The sequence below is a fragment of the Astatotilapia calliptera genome, chromosome 3 (genome assembly GCF_964374335.1).
Source record: "Astatotilapia calliptera chromosome 3, fAstCal68.1, whole genome shotgun sequence".
NCBI lineage: Eukaryota > Metazoa > Chordata > Actinopteri > Cichliformes > Cichlidae > Astatotilapia > Astatotilapia calliptera.
The window spans coordinates 33190167-33210474 of record NC_137424.1 but is presented as its reverse complement, the minus strand read 5'-3'; the positions used below and the strand labels follow the sequence as shown (position 1 = coordinate 33210474).

The 20308-nt window shown below is 44.0% G+C and overlaps 1 protein-coding gene across 10 annotated transcripts in view; it reads right to left on the bottom strand.

Moving 5' to 3' along the window:
- Positions 1-20308, bottom strand: part of kdm6ba (lysine (K)-specific demethylase 6B, a) — a 109669-nt gene that overhangs the window by 14719 nt on the left and 74642 nt on the right. For 7 of the 10 annotated variants that reach the window (XM_080299866.1, XM_080299864.1, XM_080299872.1 and 4 more), the window contains one exon: positions 14748-14815. The gene's annotated coding sequence lies outside the window, so the exon portion shown is untranslated. Of the gene's footprint in view, positions 1-6669; positions 7277-14747; positions 14816-20308 lie in introns of those variants that run through there. The other 3 variants (XM_080299868.1, XM_080299871.1, XM_080299865.1) reach the window with 2 other exon arrangements.

Genomic DNA, 20308 nt, shown 5'->3' with positions numbered 1-20308 from the left:
CTCCAGAGTACATCTTGTGGAAGTGGAATCCCCCCCGCCCCCCACCCCCCGACCATCAAAGAGGTGTTCCTGTCAACACCCTGGTTATTGTAGGAAAGTTAGTTAATGTCCCCGAAACAGCAGCCCAGGGGTCGAGCGGGTACAGAACAACTCTGTGCCGTCGGCCGTCAGACAACCATTACACCCAGGAAGTCAGACAGTTAATGAAACGTTTCTCTGTGGGATCTGACAAGCAAAGCAATTTCATGGCACAGCCCAACGTCACATGCTTGTGGCTGTGCACAGGGAAGCCTGCTTCGTCGCCGATGAGCGCTGAGGGGAACAGTTTAAACTAAATCGTTACACGAGCTCCGTCTCTGTGCCACAGCCTGCCGTTTATTCACAGTCATCCCTTTATGCCTCTGCCTCAGACAAACGCGTGAGAAAAAACGAGAAAAAGACGCCAATAACGACGTCCACTGCGAAAATATCCATCTGTTAGAGTCTACTTGTTTACTTGTTTGTCCGAGGAAAGCACACGAGGCTGCTGGAACGGGAATATGAGCAATGACCAAGGACGAGGGCTTGACGAGGTAAAAGCAGGCAGCTGGGGAGCCGTTTACTGTCTGAGTAAATTCACTGCAGAGCCATTCTGATAAGAAATGACCAGATAAAACTGGGAGAAGTGGCAGATAATAGAAAGAAAACGAGTTAGAAAAGAGCTCTGGCAGCAGTCAGTCTCCCATCAAGCATGGCGGCAAGGCCATGCATGGTCTTCTCTCTCTTCTTGTTCCTTCCTCCCGCAGCTTTACTCCACTTGGCCATTACATAATCAGTCCCAGATAGAGATCGTGTTCTGGAGGAAACACCATGCATTTCTCTCTCTCTCTCACACACACACGTAGCCCCTGCATCCGTCCTCCCCCGCCCCGTTGCCAGGCTCCCTGTGTCTACATGTACTGTATTTATTTGTTTGTGCGTGCACTAACGTCAGTGCATGCTGTTCCAAGATGATGATGATGTGGGCTAACTTTATCACGTCTGCATCTTTACACACACACAGAATTAGAAGATGATGTGCCAGCCAGCGCGCACAAGGCAGTGCAGTTCAGCTGAGGACACGGCAAAGCAAACGGTTTCTGCAGAAAACCAGAAGGAGCTGACCTTTGTGGCGGAGTGTTCACAACAACAACACACACACACAACTCTGGACTGAGAAAACACTGTGCTGAGCTGACCCTTAACCCACTGCCTCATTCACTTAAGCCTGTGCCGAGCAACAATTCAGGTAAAGCTCACAGTTGCTTTCTTCCGTGCGTACTCCCACACATCTGCTCGACATTGAGGCCGTGACAGAGAGGCAGTAGGAGCATCTGTGGAGGCAAAGTCTTCATATTTAAACTGTGTTGGCTTGAAGTTGCTTCCAATGTAAACATTTAGAAAACAACAGGGACAATCATCAGGTTAGCAGCAACCACAAACGAATCATTATCTCGTTCTGGCTGTCAGTGGTCAGCCTGTCAGTTTGTTGTTCGGCTCCTCAACGCTACTTTTTCCATTAATTTTGGTGGTCTTGACCTCATTCAGGAGATGAGAGATGATTACAGTTAGACTACGTTTTTATCTCTTGGTGAAAAAAGAAGCACAAATTGCAACCGGAGTGTGTAGGTGGAAAAAAAAGAAAAGAAAGGAAGGAAGAAAACAAGAGGTCCTTTTATTTTCCTGTGACATCCTGTGACTGACAACTTACGACAGTTACAGTGGTGCACAAATCATACAAAAGAGACCAGTTGCACTTGTGTGTAAGTGACGTTTAAAGAGAAGAGGAAGAGAGCTCTAAGGGGAGAGGAAACTGTCGTCACAACCACAGGAAGTGGGCCTCCCTGAGGGGGCGTGTGTACAAATGTGTGAGGGAGAAAAATCGAGCTTTGGGGAAGGGTTTTGGTTCTTTTTAAAAACCATGAGGCTTCCTGTTAAAAAGATAACTCGGAGCGTTTTAGAGTGTGTGCAATAAATGACTTTCTTATGTGACTAATACGAGCAGATGTGAAATAAGCAGGGTCAGCTCGCCACTGCAGGTTCCTAAAAATACACCTCAGACACACAGTCATCCTGTGCGACGGCACGTGTGTCCAACTCATGACTCACACCAGCCACTTCAACAAAAACAAGCGACATAACTGACTTTACTCTGATCTGCTGTTCAAGTGAAAAGCCTGATCGCGCTCTCAGGCTTCTGGTAAAAGTGAGTGACAAACAGGTGATGGGAGAATGGGCGTCTGTGTCACTTGTGCTTTTCGGCTTCTTTTTCACAGAAACTCTAGAGTTTCAGAGGAAACTACAGACTTCTGTGCATGTCAGCGGAGAATCGGAAAGAAAACAAGAAACACCAAAAAAAAAGAGGGATGACTCAACACCTCTGAAGGACAAAGCCGAAATCTTAGAAGCGACGGCGGCTCGATTCTCGCACATGAGCAACCTCAGAAGTCCCCCAACTTTTCTTTCTGCTTCTCTTGAGTGAGGCTTTTCTATAACCAGTGTAAGAAAAGCTCTGGACAAACACAGCTGCACGTGTGAAAATAGTCTAAAAATCCCCCTCCCCCATTCTCCAGGTACGTCTAGTCCACATCCAGGGCTGACACACTCAAACACACAGACGCTCAGAAATACACCAAACAAGACTAGAGACAGCTTCCTTGGCAACAGTTACCAGGGGAACTAGTCGCGTCTTAACCAACAGTTATTGAAGTAAGCTGGCGAGTCTGACATAGAGAGACGGGTTTTATGAGAGGGCTTTACTAACCAACATGTTTCCTGAAACACAAGGCAGACTTGACCTCACACCATCCCCATCCTCTTCCTCACTGGACTCACATTGTGTTTCACTGGCAGTCTGTGTGTGTGAATAACACTTAGCAACATGTGTGTGTGTGTGTGTGTGTGTGTGCGCATGTGTAGTCATATCCTTATGCGAACCAAAATCCCAGTCCCCATGAGTTTGAAGGCATTTTTGAGACTCAAAATGTGGTTTTAGTGCCAGAGTTATGTTTAGAGTAAGTGGCATGATGTCAATTAGATGTCCCAGCAAGACATGAATACCCGACATGTGTGTGTGTGTGCGCGAGAGAGAGAGTTGCAGCTAATCAGAGATAATGACAGCATGTGTGCAGATGGTCAGCACGCCGTTGTTTTTACAGTGGGTGTAATTACGATCATTTTGACTTTATCAGAACAACCGTGACACAGGCAGAGCAGCTTTGTTATGACGTTTGTTCGTTTAGACCAGAGAACATCCAAGGCCTGTTTATAGATTCTCCAAATACCACAGCTGCTGATCTTGTAGGGTTTTTTCCCCTTCATGAATCTCTCCCTACTCACCGGCTGACTTATCAGCTATTCTCCCAGCGTGGGTAAATGCAGTCACAGGAGGTGAGGCGAGGTACCAAAGGAAGGAAGAAAATTCTTTCCAAGTTGTGAGAGCCTGTTTAACTTTAGCTATGAGTCACACACACACACACACTGTAGGTTCAAACACAGCCCTTCCACTGTGGCATCATCGCTGATGGCAAAGGGCCAGAGATAACAGAGAGTGAACTCAGAGGGAAAACTTTCTCCTCACTCTCACTGGCTTTAAAATAGTAGTAGAACAGGAACACCCCCTTTCTCCTGTAGAAAAGCTTTCAACTTTGCAAATGCTAAAAGCTAACGTAAAAGTGTTTAACATTAGTGTGGTGCATCTGAACCCCTGCCTGCTCAAGTAAAAAAATAAATAACTAAATAAATTTCAGTTCACTCCTTCAGATTGCGAAATGTATTACACAGAGGATCTATTTTTCCCAAGTGCCCTCAGATCACATCACAGCGTAATATAAATGTCCAGTACAGCAAACAATCGATGTCCATGGTTTGTGTGTGGCCGGTGACATACCGGAGCCCTGCTGGTTTGTAGAAACTAATGAGAAAGAAGTAGCCGGGATAATGAATTCATCCATACACACTGCTATGATGCCGTATTTCAAAAGCTAAAAAGCCAATTATCGTCCATAAAGTGCCGCTGGCACATGCATTTAGAAAGTTCAGTTGTGTCTATTCCAGTTTTTTTTTGCTTGTTTTACTGCCAATTATTGTAATTTTGCCTCATTTAAAGCTCATATTTTATATGACTCTTTTCACCAAATTGATTTTCCCCCCTTTTTCATACCCGACAGACATGCATAATAACTTTTACCATATGCTGGACCCTACAGAAGACAATATGGTTGTTGTTTTTGGGCCCCCGCTGCCAATTTTGGCAGACCTTGATCCCCAGCAGTCTGTCTCTGAAGGCATAGTGGAATTCCACACTTGCCTGACTAAGATATTGCCTCCAGCTGCTCCCCCAGCAAAGTCTTAAAGCCCTTCTTCCTTCAGTCAGTAAATCCTTATCAGCGTGCACCTTTTAAAACGCTGCATGGACAGGCGATCAGCTCATGCACTGAAAATTAGCTCTGTGCAACCCCCCCCCCCCCCCCCCCCCCCGGCTATATGTGATGTCATCATGTTTATTACATAGAGGGTGTGCGTGGGGTCAGTTGAGGTGAACAGGATGCCTTCCTTTAAACGTTGAAATGAAACGATGGGCAAATTCCAGCCAGCACATGGAGCAAGTCCAGATTTAATCGGCTGCACTGTCGGGGTGTGTTTGACAAACTGATCATCCGCAGAGCAGACGTTGTTCTGAAAACACACACAAACCCCTCTCTCGACTCCTCTTTTACGTTTTACTCCACCTCTCTCGTTCTGCGTTGCTCTCTGAAAGAGAAACTACACCCTTTACTGGAACGGTTTCAACGTTGTGGTGTCGCACAGATGTTTCGCTGCCACATTCGATCACTGACCTCAACAGTTTCACTCTGAAAAACTTGTAACTTGATTATATTCGTTTTGTGTAACGGGTGACAAAAAATGATTGATGCGCAGCACCCACCATCTGACAGACAGTGTTAACTGGCAGGAGTAGCTGAGTAATCACTTCAAGCCAGCCTACTGACCCATTTCCAATGCCAGGCACATGTACAAAGGAAAAAAATCATAGTGAACTAGTTACATCTGTATCAGGGTTACTTATGGAGAAAAAGGAGAGTGCTGTGGGTGGGATTGGGTGAAAAGCTCTAATAATTTGCTCTTCTTACTGAGGTTTTAATGACTCAACCGCTGCTGTTGAGCTTCTTTCCACTGTCACGTCTGTTTCCTGACGCGTGTGTATCGCTTTAATAATCGTCCATGTTCGTCATCAAGTCATAGTAAAATAGGCGGCGCTTGTTCATTCACACATACACACGCACTCCTGTTGAGAGCACTGGAGGAAAGGGGCGGGGCTTGAAGCAGCAGCACACAGTCGGCACGGCGTGTTAGAAGCGAGGTGGAGCTTTAACTTTTTTTTACTACCCCGACATGAAAAGGTGAGACAAAACACGCTGCTGTTTCCATGCCAATCAATCTGATCGATCGGAAGTGAACCTTCAAAGGGATTCGTTTTTGTTTTCTCAGCGATCCCCTGCCAGCACGCTCCTCCTTCTGATCTCCCCTCGTTTATTGCGGGCAATAAAATGACAAATGAGCGACACGACCAGCCACAAATTCTCACCAACTGCCTTCTCCTGACTAAAAAAAAAAAGTGTGTAAAGTCTGTGGGTGGTGATGCAATAGCTCATTATGATACTTCAAACGCTTGCAACCACTCCTCCAAACGAGTTAACTGGGTCGTTATTTTGATGTAAGGCGGCCAAGGCGCACGTATACGCACGGGCCAGACGCAGAGAGACTTTAGTGGACTATCTGACCCTGAAACTCAGACTTTAAGGTCAGCACCCATCCCCTCGGAAAAAAAACAGAGGTGATGCAAATCACTTCCTTTCAATCAAGCTCTTTGTGTGCGTAACTATGACTGGAGGGTGATTTTGGGGGTTGGGGGAGGCAGCTATCCATTCACTTTATACGGCTGCCGACCTCGGTGATCCTGCCCACCCCCCTCTCCAACACACAGACACACAATGGCGTGAGATCTCATTACACAAGCAGTTTTCTGTCCTCTAACTCCCCTTCCCCTTTTCCAGCCACGGCATGATCATGAGTTTTCAAGGCAACGCGAAACGGAACTAGGACCGTGGTCGCGTTACCGTGGATGGAGCTGTCATCACACACTGTCTGCACGCACAGACTAGCTTCAGGACAAAAGTTGGGGAAGTAGGTTTCGTGTTAAGTACAAAAAAACCGCAGATTCCCATCCTATCGCCAATTTAGCAGAAATAAGCCCACGTGCGCCGAATGATTAACCGGGTCCGGTAAAGACGCTCAAACGTGAATATGACGAAAACAATTCGGCGAACTGAGACCCAGCCTACACGCGTGGGATTAAAGGGAGCCACCCGTGGTTGAGAAAAACACAGCGAAATTCCCCCACCTCATCGATTACACACGATCGACAGTTCCACTCAGCCAGTTCCGATAATGCGCTCATTGTTCCGAATCAATCAATGGATCAGTAGCCGAACATGACAGTACGGCTATGGTATCGCCCAGTGATGCCACACGAGGCTATTTCATAGTAAACTTTCTTTTCACCCCCCAAAACCCACCCTCATTACAACCAAAACAAAGTCGCCTGGACTTTTAAATCCCCCTCCTCCTCCCACCAGCCCCGGCACTCACCGGTCACAGCAGAGCTTCCAACAGTCGCAGCAGAAGGGAAATAAATTGTTGAATGAAATATGAATGAAGTATCCGGGTCCTCGCTGTCAGTCACAGCAGCCTTTTACACTCGCTGTGTTTGGAAGTTTAGAGCTCCGAGTGTGCATAGAAACTCGAACAGCCGGCAGAGCAGCTACAGTCCTATAATCCCTGTCGGTCTCTATCGTTTCCTTTCCCAATAAAAAACAGAACAAAAAAACCGAAACTTGAGCCTCCTGACAGCAGGAGAGCGTCTCCGGTGTCCGTGATGGGCTCGTTCAGATATTTTACTCCGTGTCTGATGGCTGTCTCTGCTGTCAAGCCCCAGCTCCGCTCGCACGGCTCTCCGTGTTTCTCTCCGCGTCAAAGAAGCTCTCTCACTGAAGCTGACGGGCACAGCTCGTATTGCGCTGAGCTGTGTTTAAAGAGAACGTGACGTCAATCCCCGCCCCCGGAATCCCAGGGTAAGCTCGCGTTAGATCCGACTGCCGGTACCGGGCCCGTTTATTTCTCTTTGTACCTTTTTATTTTTAACTCCGGAGGGTTTTTTTTTTCTTCAGGCAGACTCGTGACCAGCGCTTGGACTCCAGCACAGCCAGCAGCTATTTCTCTGCCTCGGTCTATTTCTGGACGAGGAAGCGCCCCTCACTTTATATTACCCACAGGAAGACAGACTATCGCAGTGTTTTAGTCTGAGTACATTTTTGCCTGTGACTTGGATTTCTTGTACATCCGTAATAAGAAAACTACTGGCCTCACAGATCCACTGCTGAAAGGATAGAATGGTTTCTTCTCTTTGGGCAACTTGCACATTGTTACAGTGAGAACAGACAGTCTGTTACGTTAGACTCAACAGTTTTCTAAAATGATACAGCCTGCCCTCAACCTGACTAGAATACACTATTTATTAATAACACAGTTACAAAGATGGTAAACATGTAATAAGTGCTCAGTAAACTTTAAATTTGTGGTATTTGGTTCAGATTTTATGTACCAGGTTAGATCCCTTCTTTTTCCTTCAAAACTGCTGCAAACTGCAACCTCAGGTTCCTGTTCCAGCTGACAGGAGTGGCACCCAGTGTGGTCTTGTGCTGCTGCAGGCCATCGGCTTCAAGTTTCAATGTGTTGTGCATTCAGAGATGCTCTTCTGCATACCTTGCTTGTAGCAAGTGACTTATTGTTGCCTTCCTGTCAGCTCTAAGAAGATTGGCCATTCTCCTTTAATTTCAGACATCAAATGAGGAATTTTCACACAGAGAAGTGCAGCTCACTGGCAGGGGCTGAGGTAGAGTGGCAAAATCAACCCTTTTAAAAAACCCACATATGCAGGTATTGCATATAGTTAAAACGATTCAAATAAAGTATACACATTTCATATAACTACCCTCTAGATCTGCCCCTGCTCACTGGCTATTTGCTCTTTTTCAGACTATTCTCTGTACTTTGGGTATGTGGTAGATTGGTAGTTTGTAAAGCAGTCAGAGCAGCCTGTCTGGCACTAACAATTGCATTTCCTAACCATCTACTTCATCAGGTCATCTTGACCATAAATGGCTGATTAGATATTCACATTAGCATACAGTTGAATGTGTGTAACTACTGAGTGGCCAGTGATTGAATGCTCTTGTGCTTTGAGTTATTTAGTGAAGGTGGGCAATGTCTTCATTATGAGATGTGAGGTTTGTGCTTTAGATAGCTACATAAATATAGCATAAATGTGTTTATAGAGTGGAAGGTCTGTGGATGGACCTGATGTGGTGCTTATAGATATGTTAGATGTACAGAGTGTTTTATGGCTCAATAATATAGAACTACTGTATTTTTTATTTGTTGAAACATAGTTCTCATGGCTTTGCCATATAAAACCTTGACTTATGAGTTTAATATATTTCTTGGTTGTGCCTACTAGATGACAGTGATTTGACTGTGTGCACAGACAGCACAAGAATTATATGCCACGTGCTCAAAGGTAGCCAAACAAGACTTTGAAAACTACAAACAGGTCTCTCCAAGGCCGGAAACATTTGGTCCAGCCATTCCTTGCCAAAGCAACCATCCTGTTCTCTATAATAATGCCAAAGAGCCACACTGGTGCAACCAACAGTATGCATCACAAACCCAACAAACACACACAGGTTATATTTAGAAAGCACTGCCTCAGCAGGATAACAGGAGGCAAAATTAGTTGCCGCAGGGAGGACGGGAGTGTGTCATGGATGATGCTAAGACGATGACTTATGGATACACGCGCACACAGTTTATTTATGGTCGGAACAATTCTAAAAAGAGAACAGACTACAAACAAACAATAAAATCTGAACATTGTGAAACCACTCCTAGCCTCGGTGCAAATCGCTGAGGCTACACTGTAAATTCTAATTAATAAGCCTTAACCTCAACCAATGGCCTTAAAATAGTAAATAATTGTTACTCAGCTTTTTTGAGTGCTTCAGAAATCAATAATTTTAAAAAAAGACCTAAAGATACAAGTGAAACTTTTTCATAACATAATACATGTACATGTACATCTACTAAGCTGTCCCTGTTCACACATAATAAGTCAGAAATCATCATTTGGTTTCACATGTGATGATTTTAAGACGTTTATTTAGTTGCATTCAAGTTCTAAAAACTTGTACCTTTAAAAGTGTGCAGGTTTGACAGAAGTCTCTTCTTTTCTGTCTTAATCTAAGCGTTAGTCTTCAGATAAATATGAAAGTGTTTTTCACAGCTTCAGGGAAAGTACTCTGGGGAGGTTCTTGGGATCATCCATTAAAATATCTCTCTCAGAAATACGGTCAGTCGTGTCCGTGTCAGGGTGGAGAGGATTTGATGAGACGGGCGCAGCTACATCAGTGACAGTCAGCAGCATTAACAGACCCCAGGCCTCTTCATTCTCACAAGCCTCTTTAAAAGCAACCAAACAACTTCCACTGTGTACTATTTAGATTCTTAGAACTCTGACTCAAAACAGGGCGAGTTCATCGACATCCAAATAGGAACAAGGAAATAGTTTCAGCCATGCAAGCTCAGTATTATAACGAGTGAACATCCTACAGAGAGGTCAGTACTTATAGAAACAACCATGTATCTACAAATGATATTTAAATCCTTAGAGTCAAATATGATGATTCATTAACCAGCCAGCGTGGCTGTAACAAGCTTCATGTAGAGTTGCCTCTGTAGCTGACACTATCAGTACTGTCAGTATTTGCATGGAGTTCACCTGCTGTAACACCTGGAGGGCCAAACTGCATTCACTGTGTCAACCTCGGCAAGTTGACACAGATAAAAGCCATTTATCATTAAATATTGTCGGCTGCACTGAGAAACAAAGTTAAACACTTATTGCAAGTTTAATAACTTACCTTACTGTTCCTTAAAAGATAAAAAGAGCCATAAAAATGGGCAAAATTCAAGCACTCTTACGTGCTTGAATTGGTGCTAGCCAGCCCTGCAGAACCTTTTCGTATTCTTCGTTTCGTATTTAGTGGTAAGTCCAATAAAATCACGGCAAAGATACAAATTTCGGTGACCGGTACATTGCTTACACTGTATGTGACATGTGAAACAAAGACAAACAGAATGTAACATCGGATTTGGATGAACATTCAGTATTCGCTCGTCTGCCTTCACATGCATACGAACTTGAGAGCATCCCATTCTCCCACACTTTGCAGCTACAACAGCTTCAAATCTTCTGGGAAGGCTTTCCACAAAGTTTAGGAATATGTTTATGGGAATTTTTGACCCATCCAGAAGCGGATTTGGGAGGTCAGATATTGACATCTTCTTCTTTTTGGCAGACTTGACACAATGTAGCGCCAAGTCTGTTTCCTCCTACTGGTGGAACAATGTAATTGTTTCCTTTGCTTCAGCTCTTTTGCTTTATGTTAACGTCACTCGAAGCAATAAGTAAAAAGTAAACATTTTCTCCGTACAATTAACAGTAACCTCATAAAATCTAGTGAAAAGTATATTTTTATTAATTAAAGTAAAGTTGGCTAATTTATGTAGGTCAGGAAAACTTCTGGAATTTACAGTATATCAGTCTCCTGCTGCCTGTTCCATTTTCCTAACACAACGTTAAATGAGTGGAAGCATTTTTGTTTTTATTAGCTCGCAGTGAAAAGTGACAAGAAGAGAAAGTGTGTGCTAGATTCAAGCCCCTGGTGAAGTAAGTGCATGGCATGTGCTGCGTGTCCTACCGGGTGGATCTAGATGTCTATTGTGAAGTGACAAAGACTGTTCAATAATGTGTTTTGTGTTGAAAACGGGGAGGGACACAGCACAGAGGGGGTCTTTATGGTACTTGAAGGCAGTGGTGCTTATATGGATGGATTGTTTTTCTTAAAGCCTGTGTTTATGGTACGTACAGTACTGTGCAAGGAGCTTGGAAGCATTAATGGCTGCACCAAGAATAGCAGTAAGGGTCCACACCAAAGTTCACATCAATAATGTCCAATTACATATTAATTATACATCTGATGTGATGAAACACATTTTAGCATGTCTTTTGGATGCTACTAAGGCTTGTACTGCTCCAGTTGTAAATGATCCACCACAGAGTACTGAATTATACATTATCTGTTCACAATTACAGTGGTTAAAGTTGACTAAATGCTATTTATTTAGCTCAACAGGGATGTCTCTTTAAGTCCAGCCACAGAGTGGCCAATGTTGCCTTACAGAAAGAAGGTTCCTGGTTCAAACCCTCTCTGTGTGGAGTCTGTTGGCCATGGATGTGTGCTAGATAAAGCACTCTGAATGGTCAGTAAGACTAGAAGCACCATATAAACCCCAGCCATTCCTCTTTAAGGAAATATTGTGCTGTTGGGGGTTTTTGTTGTGTTTTTTTGGACTGGTGAGTCTGCTTTCTCATATTGCTCCTAGTGTGAGATTAGTACAGTACTCTATTCTATTACAGTGTGTTTACTGTCTAAAGTGTTGTTTCGAGTGAGTGCACACCAAAGAGTGCGGTGAGAGAACATCATCCTGCAAAAGTGAACAGGAAGAGGACTGCTGATTGATGTGGGCACGGGTGGGACTTTAGTGTGCCACACACACTGCCCCTGCACAAACACAGTTTCCCCCAGCTGCTCCTCTCATACATGCACCCATATAATAAGAGTTTGAAAAGATTAAATATATATGAGCTGAATTCCCATACTTCTTCTCCCACAACAAGTGAAGCTGAGGAATTACAGCTTGGCCCAGGGTCCCGAATGTGCATGTGTGTGTGTGTGTGTGTGTGTGTGTGTGTGTGTGTGTGTGTGGTAGGAGGGGACAATAAAGAAAAAAAAAGCAAAGCACTGTTTTTGCAGCTCTGGTACAAGGCTAACAATCATGTGTTTATGTGTGTGGAAGAAATGCAGGCATGTGTGCATGTGTGAGACTTTGTGTGTGTAATTAAAGAGATCAGGGATGGGGACGGAGCAGTTCTCACACTCCAAATATATACAGCACCTACTTTATGGGTGTGAGACCCCAAATTCCTGTCATGCCAGCCACACGCATGCAAGCATGTTTGAAAAATAAACAGCTTATAACAGTGACGGGGTCTAGAAAGAAAGTTTGAGAGTAGCAAGTGAAGTTATGTGTCTGTGTGTGAGGGTGTGTGAGCCTGGGTGTAGGAGACTGTGTCCCTGGTACAGATGGTACTTTTCAGCCTCTGATATGTAGGATTGTGTGTGGGACTGTGCGCGCGTATGTCCGTGTGTACATGTGGCATAACGTGAGTCAGCTTTTGGGTACAGCGAGAGACCCACAGACACTATAATAATCACCTCCACGCACACTCACACTGCGAGGAGACAGAGAGCCACACAGGCAGTCAGACTGAGAGACTGCCTAAGCACACCCACATATAGCTGGCTGAATGGAGCGCTGCAGCCCTGATAATTAGGGCCTTTACTCGAGGAGAGAGCGACTGATAGGGAGCCCCGGTTTTTCCCTTAGTTCCCCAAACAACCAGCTAATCCCAACTGTGGTGCTATGATAAGCTAAGAACTCCAGTCGTGCTTAATATACTCACCCTCCCCCCAAAGTTATACTCGGTGAAAAGTAAAGGAGCTTACAAAGTTAGGAGCGCATGTAAAGGAATACATTTTCAGCAGATTGTCCCAACTAGTCAATTTCCTATCATGGAGACTAAGGCTAAGCCACATGTCCCTGCAGATAACTTTGCTTTGATGTTTGCTGCTAAAACTCACACACTGCACTACAACATTGAGTTTAACCAGACAGCAACCGTCCAGTGGTGTAAAAATGAGCGTGCAGCAGCAGCAGTGACATTATAATGTGATTACAACACGGGGTAACCGGGGAGGTTTTGTTGAAGGTTACATAGCGTAAAGCAATACGACATTTACATCATAACCCAAACTGCTTTGGAGGTTGGGAAAAGTTTTCGGTAAATGAAACTGTCAGTGAGATACGGAGAATTTTGCTAATCACAGCTTCCTCGCTGATTGCTAACAGAATGAAAAACGAAATCGTTGATCTCTCGCTCTCTAATGTGGTTTTGATATGAGCTGAATGGCTGAGTCAGCAACTTTTACAGAACATGCACGTTCAGCACTTACGGCACACACAAAGTTCAAAAGCATAAAAAGGTGTTTGCGTGTATGAGAAATCATAAAAGAGGAGTAATCCACTGACACCCGTGACTTTGCAACTCACCTCCTTCATAATTAATGATTGTGTGTGTGTGTGTGTCTAATGTGCACTCCTACTGCTCTCTTACTCACTCTTTTCACACATCGACCTACTCCTCTACCTGCCTCACCTACTTACCCTAATTTTTTATAGCCTTTATCTGTTACATAACTGGGTAAAGTCAGTTAAATGCTGAGGTCACAAAGTAGAGTATAGTTTATGAAGGACAGCTGTAGTATATTTTACAACATTGTGAAAAAGTCTTGAGCAACGCTTCATTTCTTTATATTTATTTAAAACTTGGCAATAAAAGTGATTCTGATTTTGTTCTGTTCTCTGTCGAGATGATCCCACACTGCTTCTAAAAACGTCGGGTATACTTTTACTGCATTGGGAGTGTTTTGGGGATCACTGTCATGCTGAGAAATGAAGCCCTTTTCAGTCACACAGTTTTCATATTGCTTTGGATGGTGGATCAAAATCTGATGGTTCTTTTCTGTGTTTATAATTCCATCGATTTTGACAAGATCCCCAACACCGCAGGCTGAAATGCAAATCCAAAACACGACAGAGCCTCCACCGAGTTTTACAGATGGCTGTCTGCACTCAGTGTCATATCGCTTCTCTGGCCAAACTTGGATTCTTCAGTTCATAAGACCTGTTGCCACTTTTCAATCCAGTTTTTGCGTAATTTTGCATAACTCAGCCCTTTCTTCCTGTTTCTCTTCCTTTGTCCATGGTCACAAAGAATGGCTTCTTGGCAGCCACTTTTCCCCTGACACCATTTCTGATGAGGCTTCAGTGAACATTAGATGGATCAAATGAAGGGCCACATGCATCTCTGAGGTCCTCTTGTCAGGATTTGTCTTTGTTTCTTAAAGGCATGACTTTAAGATGCTGTTTTAGGCCCTGCCACTGCCTGTCCGTTTGTCCCCTGCTTGTCCAATTTCCTCAAATTTTTCAAAAATAAACACTGCACATCAAGTTGATATATCCCCAGTTTTTGGCTAATAGCTGTTTCAATATCACCTTGTTGGTGCAGAAATATAATTTTTATCTTATGTTTCACTTTTTTTGGAAAGTCAACGAAAGAAAAGGTGCATTTTTATTTTCTTTTTATTTTCTTAAATGATTCATAGTTTAGTGTTAAGTGGCTTACAAATATATGTGTATATATATATATATAAACTGAATGATCTTCGGAAAGCATGGAAAGCTATTGCACAAGACCACTTCAGAAATGAAAACAGAGCCTGGCTCCTAGGAAGCAAAGTATGAAGAAATGCGGGGTGGCTCAAGACTTTTGCACAGTACTGTACTTAGTACTGCTTGGTTATGTGAAAACTGGCACCAAGTTAGAAACTGTGGATCAGAGAAGAAAGTATATGTTTAAAGAGTCCTACCTTGAGATCAGAGGTGATGTAGTCCCTCTTTTTTAGCATCCACCGGACACCATGACACCTCTCAGCTCCTGAAACCACAACGGGGGGACCACGAGTCAGTCTGGTGTCAACATTAATAATGTTATCAGGAATATGGAGCTGGACACTTCATTTGCTCAAAAGAGAATTTTGACAAATAAATAAATAAATCACTGTCATTTTAAGACTTTACTCCCAAAATGAATTTAGTCTCCCCCCCCGAGAGCAGCAATGTGATTCTATTTTCACCTACTGTCAAAACTAGGTTAAACACATGTGACATTCCAGTGTGAGTTGAATCAGCGGTCATCATTTCATCAGCTCTTTAGCTGAAGAACTAGAAAAATGAAAACTGTTCTCCTGCTAAAGGCAAACTCACAGGGCTCACTCTTTATTCTCTGCACCTGTCTTAATTATGCACGCGTGACGTTTGCTGAATGTTCTGTGGTCATCGTGTCGATGTGTCATTCTGCGGCTGATAAACCACAGTGTGAGAGTGTCAGCCAAAATGCACAGCAGGGCCGGGACCAGCGCTGTGGCCATCTGTGTGTGTGTTCCTCATGTGCCGCCTGTTCAGTGATTCACAGTGTCACTGCTGGGCCACATGACTGAGAACAGGTGGCACTCTGGTTCACCTCCCCACCCCCAGCACACACACACACACACACACACACACACCTCCACATACACCCTGAGAACACAGAGCACCTGCAATGTGCTCAAACACTAAACAGGCATGACTGTACACAACGCACACACATTCTGTCTTTTTTGTATACTCAGATCCACAAAACGGACTAAATACCCCCTCTTTTAACAAATGGCTGTCGATGATGGTTGCGAGCTAAATGTCTGCGCCTCACTAGTCCTCTTACTCATATCTTACCTTGCCTGCTCTCGCCCCCACCCTTTTTTCTCCTTAACATTTGACCTTTGACTTCCAGACAAAAAACACTGCATCCTCTTTCCTTCAGTAAGGACCACACATGTGTATGGATATGCATTTTTCCACTGTCTTGTTGATCAATGTGTGCAAAAAACTTACAGTCCAATAAATCTCACTTTCTTTCTCCACCTTTGCAATCGTTCTTCCTCACACTCTGATATTCTACCTGCAGGGCTGCAACACATAACACGCCCACACATTTCAGCTTCCATATGTTTCCCTGCTGAGCACGTCCACGCTGAACCAACGTAGTATACATTGCCTAGAGCAGCTTGTGCAGCAAAAAACAGCTGGCTCAGCCTGATCTTGCAGAGGCTGGTGGCTAAGGCCCCCAAACCTTTGAACTCAAGGTCAAAGGGCGAACTCCCCTCAGGAGCCACAGCTGGCTCCAGTGTAAAGGTGGAACAGCTCTGTGTGTGTGTGTGTGTGTGTGTGTGTGTATATGTAGGTAGATCAGCAACAATTTAGTTTTTTTTTTTTAGTAGTGCCACCTTAAAAAAACCACACAAGCCTGCTTGACTTGCAGGCTGAATAGTTGCAAGAATAGACTGTCTTTCATGACATATACAAAAAATGTCACAACCTTTCATATAATCATTTGATTTTGTACTGATATTACATGTGAGGGGGAAGAGGGGGCAGATGTGAGAAAGAGATGATTAAAGACAGGAAGGAGGCAAGACAAAATAACAAAAAGGAGTAAACCGCACATTTAATCAACATATTTAAATTGAAACGATGACAGATTAAGTCTGACACAAAGTGAAAGAAAACAGGCCAAGTTGCAAGAGATAGAGTGAGAGATAGAGCGGGCTAGAAAGCGATGCTTATCTTTTGTCTGTAAAGGTTAACCAGTGGGAGTATCTTCCTTTGACATTAACCAGCACAGAGAAGAGAGACAGAGGGGTGAAGCAACAGACTTTGCTCAGAGGCGGAGAGCAGCAGAAATGAAGACGCAGATGGGCACGGGAGGGTGGCAGGAGATCGAGTAAATGGCCTCTAGTCATGACAAGAGAAAATAGAAGGAAAAAAACAAAGACAGGTGAGAAAGGAAATGAAGCAGGGCTGGTTTGACAGGCATAGGTAGAGAGAGAGGTTAGTGTCTGGCCTCAACACCAACACAGCACTGTGCTGTTAGCATGTTGCTAATGGTGCAGTGAAAAGATGAAATAGCAAAAAGCCAAATTTGCTGAATACGTTAATAAGGCATTTAGCATTTTTAATATTTTAGGTGACCAGCTCCAGAATATGAGCAAGCATCCGAACAGTTCTGACATGAAATATAGATGCTACAAAAATGGTCCAATCAAAACATGAGGTCAGATGGTGGAAAACCAATGAGATCATTAGGTCACTGAGTAAACGGCACCTTTCTAAAAACTGTCTAAAGAGCTCTCGTCTTAGAAACATCAGGTTCAAAGGCTCCACATCTAAGTGTTCCACCTGCAAAACACACACATACAGTATGTTTACGATGTCCACACACCCACATACACACACATTTCTATCCATATACAGCAATTAAGTGCAATAAAGTAACCACACACTTGTCCAGTTCCTGCAAATCCACGTGTGTGCACAAGCTGATACCTGCATTTCTTCCTACTTGATGCAGTACCTATCGACTTTGCACACAGCATAATCACATTAACCACACTAGCACATTCACCTACTGCCAAACACACACACACACACAACCCTCAGCATGTGCGAGCCTGTATGGCGTGAGTATAGTAGCCTTGCTGGAGTTGCTCCAGTACTTAGTCACCTGTGAATCAGAGGTCTTTTCAAGTTAGGGCAGCAAGCTTCATACCCATACCCACACACACACACACACATATAAAACAGCAGGTTGCTGCAGGAGTGGTGCTAAATGACAGGGTTATCTTCACCAGTGTCTTTCCGTCTAGATTGCCTGTCTGCTGTGCATCTCTCTACAGCCATTTGCTCGCTGTGCTTCTCGTTGTTGTGCGTTTCAAAAAAGAAAGTCATATCCTTAAAATGACCTTTAGCAAAGCCACCAGCATGTGGGCAAATCCTATAAAGTCAGCCCTGATTGGGACACACACACATCAAAGAGCTAATCATAAGCAAGAACATATTGTTCTGTGAACAACTTCATATCTCCAGGAATGTTGTCACACCACATCCTGAGTGTGCGTGCGTGAGGATCAGGATACGGGTAGATAAGGATAATTTGCAGTGGAGTTGTATTGTTCACACTGCCTGGTTAACAAGCTACAGTGAGGAACATAGTGGGGTTTTTTTCTGATTCAGTTGGTAGGTCAAAACTTTCAGACTCAGTCTTCTGTACTGAGTTGGTGTGGAGAGACCTGTTCTAGCCAATGAACCGGCTTTCTGTGTGCATAGACGACAGAGCCATAAAGTCTGTTTTCTGTTTCATTTGCCTGTTTGCGAGGCCAGAGCTGGCAGAGCCACAGAGAGTGAGGAGGAGTGTCAGGTTGGCTGCGGTTGGGGATGTTTGGCTCGGTGAACTTCTACCATACGGCTTTAGTAAAAGGTCATGGTCAAAAACCGAGCCTGGCTCACAAACCATCACACCCACTCTGACTCCCACACGGGTGGATAGAAGTGACAGACAAGGCAGACAGTCTGACTTCCTCTTTGGGGGCAAAGCAGGAAAATGACACCCACATGAAGAAGGGGTGACAGACAGATTCACCGACTAGAGCCTCACCACACTCGCAGACACACACCCGGAGACCGTCTGAATATCCAGCAGCAGCGAGACAAACGCGGAGAGAAGGCGAAAGAACAAGAGTGAACAGTTGGTAATAAATTGTGTCTAGACAGACGCTAATGAAGGCAGCCTGACTGTGGCTGCTGCCAAAATTAAGACCTGTGAAGAGTGCAATTACGTGTGTGTGTGTGAGAAAGACTGAAAGAGAGTCTGTGTTTTTGTGAGCAGTTTGAGCAAGCATGTGCAAATTGGTGTTTGATGAATATAACCCTTTTAACACTGGGCCTTTTTTTTTACCCTCACTGTCCTTCTTTTTCTTCTCTCCCTCTCTTTCACACACACACACAAGCAAACCACACCAGAGCAGCCAAGCAGAGCGTGTCCCTCACAGCTGTAGACGGCATTCAAAGTGCAAACTCTGACGCCGGCACAGTCTTATGACGTCAGTCCTTCAAAATAAAACACAGCTTTGCTGATAAGCCCTGAAAACCTGACTCGTCAACTTTATCTCGGAAAAAAAAGAAAAACTCAGAATCCCACGTACATAAGGGCGGACACAAAGATCCGAAAATAAACACCCGCCCTTGAGATGTTTGGGACTAAGCAGGAGTAAGAAATTAGTGGGTTGCCTACTGCTGCAACTGGGAAAAAAGGATTGTTACGACAAACCTAGTCCTTGATCTCCCAAACCTAAAAGAATAGTAAAAACTAAGAGAAGTACAGTGCAAGAGGTCCAAATCCCGGATGAGCCCCCATTTATGTTACAACCCGGCTCAAAAGCTGCAACATAAATATGGAGACTAACACCAGAATGTCACAAAGAAGCGGTTTTATTTGAAATTACATAATAATGCTACCACTAAGACATAGACTAGTGTGCCTTCCCACCAGGTGTGGTGAATTAACAACAGCTGAACACTCTTGCGCTGCCACTGCAAAGAGATTAGAGGCTACAGAGGGGCGTAATAAGGATAAAAGGACATTAAATGTGGAGATTTAATAAAACTAACTGTTACATTCACAGCTATTCAAGGTTGCATCAGTTCATCAAACTTTATACTAATCATTACTTTCCTGTGTGTTTTGAAACTGTTCTCTAGTCAGCTGCCTACAAACCACCTCTGTAATTCACAGGTTGTGCGCACAGGCTATACTCTACAGCTCTCACTAAACAGGGTCATCACAGGGATGAAGAGGTTGGTTGTGCCGATCACTGAACATTACGACATTCCACCGTTTCACTGTGTTTGGCAATGCACCTGCAGCCTCTGAATACCTAAGTGTGCATACTGACACACTTCTGGTAGCTCAACAACAACAACAGTACTAAAATGGAGAGGAGCAGGCAGACGGCGTGTTTAAACTCGCTTCAAACTGAGAAACACACCGTCTGAGAAATGTGGCCCGTGGCGTCCCAACAAAATAAAAAACTGCAGAAGGAGAAGAAAAGAAAAGGATGTCTTTGATGAAAGTGGTAAATGATTCAAATTAGTTATGACAACGACACCTCTGTGTGTGTTACAAGATGGGCAATTTCTATCAACAGCTGCAGGCACCAAGGACAAATAGTCATTCCTGTTAAACAGGCTTCAAGTCCATTTAAAGTGTCTAAAGGACGGAGGTGTAGCTGGTACACTGCAGTGAACAGCAGCACAAACTGGAAAGCATGCGACACCCAATCAGATTATGACATTTATGTTACTTCGATTACATGGATGATGTATGTGACTATAAGGTCGTAAGCTCTGGACGCACTCTTATGCTCTCCTGAGCTGTTTTAATATAGGTTTGAGGCAAAGCTGGAGAGCTGTCAGGCAAGCCCTGCCAAGCCCACATACTTGAGCAGAGGTGCTAAACTGTACTATCCAGTTGCTCAATAACATTTAAGTTAACCGT